Genomic DNA, 8,191 nt, shown 5'->3' with positions numbered 1-8,191 from the left:
TTACTCTTCTCTGTACTCTAAATCATGCAAGTAAATTTAAAATACAAAAACCTGGTTTGGTTTAAGACGAACAGAGGTGGGTAGAGTATCCAAAATCTATTCTCAAGTAAAAGTGCAAGTACTTGCGGAAATTTTTACTCAAGTAAAAGTAACAGTCTTTATAGTTACTTGAGTAAGAGTAAAAAAAAGTATCTGATGAAAGAATTACTCAAGTAAATAGTTACTAGTTACTTTTCATTAAATATATCAAAACTATTAGCCCTCCTGTGAATATCTTTTCTTTTTCAAATATTTCCCAAATGATGTTGAACAGTGCAAGGAATTTTTCAGTGTTTCCTATAATATTTTTTCTTCTGGAGAAAGTCATATTTGTTATTTTTAGCTAAAATAAAAGCAGTTTGTAATTTTTTTAAAGCCATTTTTATGTCAATATTATTAGCCCCCCTATCTATCTATCTATCTATCTATCTATCTATCTATCTATCTATCTATCTATCTATCTATCTATCTATCTATCTATCTATCTATCTATCTATCTATCTATCTATCTATCTATCTATCTATCTATCTATCTATCTATCTATCTATCTATCTATCGAGGTGATCGAGGAGAGAAAACATAGACTGAACTTGAGGCTGTGGGTCTCTATACTGTAGCAACCTCTCGGGACAGAACCTCTCCATCGCGGCGAAGTCATATGAATCATATTTATAAGCATTTGACTGTAACCGAGGAATGGCCAACAGTTTTACAAAACAAGATTATCTGAAGAATGTTGTAAAAAAGCAGACATTAACATCTATAGTAGCCACAAAATAAATTAGCATGGAGGTCAATGGCTGCTTTTTTAATCATTTTCAATGTATCTTTCTTTGTGTTCAAAAGAAGGAATAAACTCAGGAACAAGTGGAGGATGAGTAAATGATGACAGAATTTTAAGGAGTGGCGGAAATAAGTATTGAATGCGTCACCATTTCTCTCAGAATTTCTAAAGGGGCTGTAGACTTGAAATTTTCACTGGATGTTAGTAACAACCAAATAAATCCAAATATGCAAAAAAAAAAAACTGATTGGTTTAGAAATGAAGTTATGTTTAATAAATGAAATAATGCAGGGGAAAAGTATTGAACACATGAAGAAAGGGAGGTGTAGAAAGGCAGTGAATGCCCAGACAGCAGCTGATATCTCTCAACAGTTTTTCATCAACCCTCTGCCTTTCATCAGTGTAAATGAATAGCTGCTTCAGTCCAACATCGACATTAGCAGGATGATGAAGAGGAATCCAGGGTGGACATTTCAGCAAGACAATGATACAAAACACAGCCAAGGAAACTCTCGATTGGTTTCAGAGAAAGAAAATGCCATAGAATGGCCAGCCAATCACCTGACTTAAATCCAATAGAGAATACAAAATAAAGCTCAGATTTTAGACAAAACCCACCGAACCATCAATATTTTTACACTGTTAAAGTCTCTGAGCAATGCATGTGACTGTAATCTCCATATAATATCTCTGCCATCACTATAAAAGCCTTTTATATGAGGTATTGAATGTGTTTCAGTAGTTCAGTACTTTCTCCTTGTGTCTTTTCCTTGTTATTACACATAACAGATTTTTTTCAGATTTCTTTGTTTTATTTTCTATTTGTATTGTTTGGGTTTTTACTAAAATCTGGTTCAATTTCATGTCAACAGCTCCTTTAGAAATATTGTTCCCAGATAAAAACATGTTCAATAATTCCCCTCACTATACTGTATAGTGCCTGCTTGTGTCTGTTGTTTCTGTTTCTTTTTCAAATATGATTTCTGTTAATACGACGTTATTGGGATTAACTGGAAGAATAACAACACGCAGTAAACTGTAAAACTACAAATTAACTGTTTAACAATTATGTTAACACATAAGAAATACGAGTTTGCAATAAGCAGCATAAAAAGTTACTTTGTATAACAAAAAAAGAAATGTAAGCAGATGACAAAGGGAACCAGACACGTTACATTTACAAACAATGCCACTCTTAAGTAAAAAGTAAGGTTGATGTGTGGCGAGGAATTGTTTTACTTGTAATTATCTTCATTATGTACACCATTGCCTTAAGAACATGCATACAGTACATCAGTGTAATGTCAATTTGCTTTTTGCAGCTAAATATTTGCACCGGTTTACAGTGTAGTCTATCCATCAGTTTACAGATTTTGGTCACAAGCACAAGGATAAACACAATTTTAGGACATGGTGTTCAGTACTATCTGTAAACCTGTCATCATAAATAAACAAATTAAAAAAGGAAACTCAAATACACTAGTGAACTGCCATAGGACAGTATTTGGCAATTCTCGGTTTCTGTTGATTTATTGGGCTTCAGTTAGAGTAATGTTAATATTTGTTTTTATTATAGTCTGATAATTGATATTGTTCAGTGTGCAAATTATACATGGAAGATCGTGGGGGCTCAGCTTTTTTGGTAATATTAGTCTGTGTAATACATGCTTCAGTGTGTTTATTTAAATTACATCCAATGTAATCATAAAATGTATTTAAGCTTTAGTGTTTGTGGGAGAGGCTATTAAGTGTATTCTGACCTGATTAGCTATTTCGCCTTACTTAAGGAAACAAACAATGCATCTAATTTGACTTTACTCTTAGGCAATAGAAGCAAACACCTATTTTAAAACTCTTACGGTGTCTATAGGTGCTCTAAATATGCCGGTTTCAAACTGCTGAATGACTTTTTTCCTCACATGGGTTGATTGGCGCGATTATGCATTCACAATGGTATGAACCATTATAGGGGTGGTCAAATGGAAGTCTATTATTTTAATTAATACCATTTTTATTATTTAAAATACACATCAGAATGAAAATTTTTCTTAGTTTCAAACGGCTGACCCCCCACACATCTTATTTTGACGTTCTTCAAGATTGATCAAGCCTTAATTAGGAGGGTCAATCTCCCACATACCCCAATGTAATTCATACCCTGATATTGTTTAGAAATAATTAGCTCTTCTCAAATTAAAACATTTGTATAGCCTCTACACTTTTTGTTTTATTTGATGCAAATAATATATATATATAATGTTAACAGCTGAACATAGTAGTATGTCATGTTAAACAATACAATCCATTTTAATATTTATCTAGACAAACTGGAAATGAGCAAGCACTTAATTTCTTCCTCAATTGAATGTTTACATACTAGGCCTACACACACGTCTACAGAATAAAGAGAACTTTGCACACACGGGTGAATTTTATGCAATTCTAAGCATTTAGAATTGGCCCTAAGCAATTCCATCCACAGGACCCAGTAATATGCACCCATTTTTCCCATACATGAGCTCATTTGTCCTATTTTGACTGATATGACATCATAAATAGTGAAAATAACCCATTAAAAAGGCTTGTGTGAAGACGGTGTGAAATCCTCTGTCGGCTGTCACTTCAATGTGACTTCAGCTAATCAGTTTTGGCCAATGCAGACAATTTTTTTTATGAGTCCAACATCCAGCTGTGCAAGAAAACATTAGAATCTGACGTAAGTGAGGTCATCTTACTCTACTGACCTTCTGTATTGTTGTTTAATATAGAAAACATTTTACAAGTAACTTTTATTATAAATCTTGCAGCTTATTCTTGAAACAAAAAATGAGCAATAAAAAGGTGCACTGAAGCACCATTAGGCTCATATTACAATTAATTTGAACACTAATTTGGCTTTTGTTGTTATCCATGAATTTTGAAAATACTTTCTTACAAGAGAGGCTAGAAAAATTGTGAAACTCTACATTATTATCATTTTTAAAATTACTTAAAGGGCCAAATTCTGACGGTGGAAAGTTAAATGCACTGGTCTGTTTGCTATTTGCGTAACAAATGACATTAGATTACAGTTTTTAATTTAAAACTAACAGATTCCTATTTTTTTCTAATGATATATGGCCTAATATATTTGTATTTAACATGTTTTTATTTTCTAAATCTTTAGAATTTTTTTGGTACATCATAATTGTGGTTATGATGACCATCTGACAAGCTAATCCAGCTAAAATTGTGCTTAAAATGTCACTAAAAAGTAGTAATTAAATATCATAATTAAATAGAAAATGCGTTGAGTAACTGCAAAAAGGTCCACACTTTTTAAAAATAAAAGAACCACCTCTTTCACTGGACTGGCTACAGGCCTGTTATATAAAATTTATAGAAACTTCTAGGTATGTACTGTCGGCCCCCAGATTTTCTGGGGACAAAGTGGCCACTTACCTCACTTATTGGTTAAATTTGCCCCTGCACACAGACACAGTTTATATATCTGCGTCCTTAATGTTAAAAAAATCAATGAGTCATTTTCTTATTATGCAAATAACAGAAAAATATACTAAAATGATTCCTAAAAACATGCTTGAGTCAACACAAAAGTTTGATCAGCGTTGCATTTGGCGCGTTTTGCACCTCCTGCAGTTGTACAATCCTGCCATCTTGTGTTGAACATTGGCAGTTGCAGTTAAATGAAATGTGTACATAATCTCGTTTTAGCGTTTTAGTCTCCAAAATTAAGGATTAAATGATAAAACCTGAGCACAGACACACCGAATGTGGTTTGTTTACCTCTAAGTTTGAGACGGTCGTGGTTTCTGCTGACTCCATCACGCCGGCCTGTGAGTTTTCACCTGAGGAGGTTGACAATATAACAAGAGAAAGAGAGAAAGACGACAAAGAGGAGAACTGGATGCTTCAGTGCTGAAAATAGGCATATGGTGTAAAGGTAGGATGTAAGGCTTATGAAATTACTGTCACGTGACGAATTTCACACTGCTAAATGTTAAATGATAGAGTGTGGGTGAAGTGTTTCTCTGCTGCTGTCTTCTGTTTACACTGTTGTCCTAATTCAGACTGCGCCCACTAGAAATTTAAATCTCTCTCTCTCTCTCTCTCTCTCTCTCTCTCTCTCTCTCTCTCTCTCTCTCACACACACACACACCTAACACATCTAGGCTACCCCTAACCTCAACCCTTACAGAAAACAGTCTAAACGTGTATTTTTCATACTAATATTCTCATAATATTTATTATTCTTATGCTTGTAATACTTATTCAGGGTGATTTATGAGCCATTTCCATACGGGGACCAAAAATTCTCCCATAAGGACAATATTACTAGTATTGCTTTACTTGTGAGCACATTTAATGCCCTTAAGGCACATGCACACATTAGTTTAGGTACACATACACATTTATCATTCTAATATAAAGATAAACAGAATAAGAAAACAGTATTAATGTGTAAAATCCACTACATTTGTACTAAACTCTAAAACTATCAGGCTATATTGAGGTTTAGTGGTTTATTTTTCAACTAAACAGCTTGTATTGTCATCTGGGGATATTGATCAATATCTTTCTTAAATTCACCATCCTGATTTGTCTGAAATGTTGTTGTGTAAGCTGTAGATCTTTTGGACGTTTCAGTGGGTTGGACTCAAAATAGCTGTAGAGCAACACACATGCTTGTGTAAGCATAAAGCTCTCAGTAATAATAGCCGAAGAGATGTTCTCTCATGTAAAGATGAATGTTTGCAGAGCCACTGCAGGAGGTTCTAGTGCTTGTAATGAACATTAACTCTCACTGTTTGATTAATCAGGGGAATCGGCTCATCTGAGAGGCATCATCTTATGTCCCTCAAGGCATGAAGGGTCAGTGTAACTCAGGCAAATGAAGCAGTGTGACCTTAAAAGACCTGATTGTAGACTTGATAGAAACTGTTCTTGTTTAACCTGGGAATTTCTTTAGTTTCATGCTAACCTGTTATCTCTTACATCAGTTCACGTATGCAACTAGGCATGGGCCGGTACAAGTTTCTGACGGTATGATAACCTTGGATTAAAATATTGCGGTATTGTGATTACTGCTCTAAAATAAGTTCTTTTTAAATGTCTGGGTAAAAAACAACTACCTTTCTCACATTAAACACAATATATTTTATTTTAGGAAACATTTATAATAATTTGAAGCAGTAAACATGTCAGGTTAAATATTTCAGATAAATTCTCTTTGTCTTCGGCTATCTTCATTAGTTTCAATACACAAATTTCTTTACAACACTTACATATAGTGAGGGGTCTGGATGCAGAACAGGTGCAGTGCAATCTGAGCTGCATCCAATACTTTTTAATATACTCACTCACCTAACCCTACCCATCACAGTAACGTCACTCACTGTTTGCATTGTGTCTGACATTGTATCGCTAAGTGATGCAATTTCAGCTTGCATCATAAAGGCTGCATCGAGATACTATTGCTATGTTTAGCCTTAGATTAATGTGATTAATGTTATTTATGGATGTTTTTTTCTGCAACAGAATAAGAAAAGTCAAAAGGTAATAGTGACTGTTTATATCACTGTTCTGATTAGATTTTTTTTCCATTCTGAATTGTATCTTGACCCTAACCCCCTCCCCAAAATCGATTGTTTACATGTCAAATTTTTGTGTTTTCTTTGGATTTCTGAGTTTGAATCTGTTTATTTTATTTCTAAGACAACAGTGCTAACCACTAAGCCACCATGTCGCCCACAATTCTGATTTTTTTACACTGAATTCAGTTTACATCTGGCAATTTTTGCTTTTTTTCTTTACATTTTTTTAAAGTTTTTTTTTTTTTAAGATTTATTTTTGGCCTTTTTATAAGATAAAACAGTATTGAGACAGGAAGCGAAGTTGGACAGAGAGAGGGGGTAGGGTAGGGAAATGTCCTCGAGCCGAGATTTGAACTTGGGATGCCCGGGAGGCCCTTCTGCACCCTATTTCGGCGCGAACCACTAGGCTGTCGCGTCAACTTAATTCTGCGTTTGAATCAGTTTATTTGTATATTTTAATCTACATTTAGCAATTTAGTTCTGATCTCAAATCTTTCAAGCTGCTGTTGAGGAACATATTGTACTTTTAAGGCTTTTTTTAGTCAAGAATGTAGTTGTTTAGATTGCAACAATGCAGTTTATTTATAAGGACAGTGCCTTTTGTAAATACTTATAATTTCTGAGAGACAGCACGTTTGTGGCCATTAATCTGTAATTGAGCAGACCAAAGACGGTTGACATTGTTTATGGTTGACAGGATGGCGACAGAGACCACATAATAAGCCATTTGAAGAGAAAAGGGGCCAATCACACTGAACGCACTTTTACGTTCTTAAAATGCAGGCGCACCACACTGCCTTTTTTGTTGACTGAATCAACGACTAAATCAGCTGGGTATTGTCCGCGAGTGTTGCTGTTTATATTGTGATAATTTTAATATTTAAAAATATTGTGATAGGCAAGATTTGTGAAGACCATACAGTTTCGGATAACTCAAAACAGTGACAGCTAGTCTCTTCTCCATCTTTAAAAGTCTCTGTAGTTGTCCTGACAACACAAACACTGCAGGCACCTTAACGGAAACCCCGCCTCTGCTTTCATTTAATTTGGTAGAATGAAACAGACACGTCTTATGTGCTTTTTCCGCTCAGAGTTGACTTTTTTTCAACTGTGAGCACACTGTGCCAAAGGCAAAAACACGAGGCGCAGCAGGCGGTTAAAACATAAGGCGTGCAGGGTGCATAAGCAGCGTGCAAAAAGGCCCCTAATTTCGACCTACAGCGTATCAAATCATTATTAAACTAGTAAGTGATATTTTAAGTTGATCTCTCTCCTTTGTATGTTGTAGTGCTGTATACCATATAATTGTAGTGTTTTGAGTGTGAGATGGGTCTTGCATATCAGAAATGTGTGTTTAGTTGACAGAAAGAAAAGAAATGCCTGCATGTGTTAAGCGTTTTTCCTTATCGTAAACACAGCAGTAATCTGGTAGTGATTGCGTTGCTTCATTCGGGGTTACTTATTTTAATGTCCCAATTGCAACAGAGAAATACTGTAGACTGTAATCGACTGTAATACTGTAGGGAGAAATTTCTGAAATGTCAGCAAAATCATCTGTTTTGCCATCACTTTAGACATTATGCTAGAAACTCATTAAAATACTAGCTCTAAAGAGATGTCTGTGAAGTAGCAATAGTTTATATACAGTTAAAACCAGAAGTTTACATACACTGTATAAAAAGGCACCATTTAAAAAAGTCAGATGTTAAAGTTAATGGCTAATTGACAACATTTGAGTTAATTGGAGGCACAACTGGTGAGAAGTATTTAAGG

Source organism: Danio rerio, chromosome 12, assembly GCF_052040795.2.
Source record: "Danio rerio strain M-AB ecotype USA chromosome 12, GRCz13ab, whole genome shotgun sequence".
Taxonomy (NCBI): domain Eukaryota; kingdom Metazoa; phylum Chordata; class Actinopteri; order Cypriniformes; family Danionidae; genus Danio; species Danio rerio.
Note: the sequence above shows the minus strand (reverse complement) of the source record.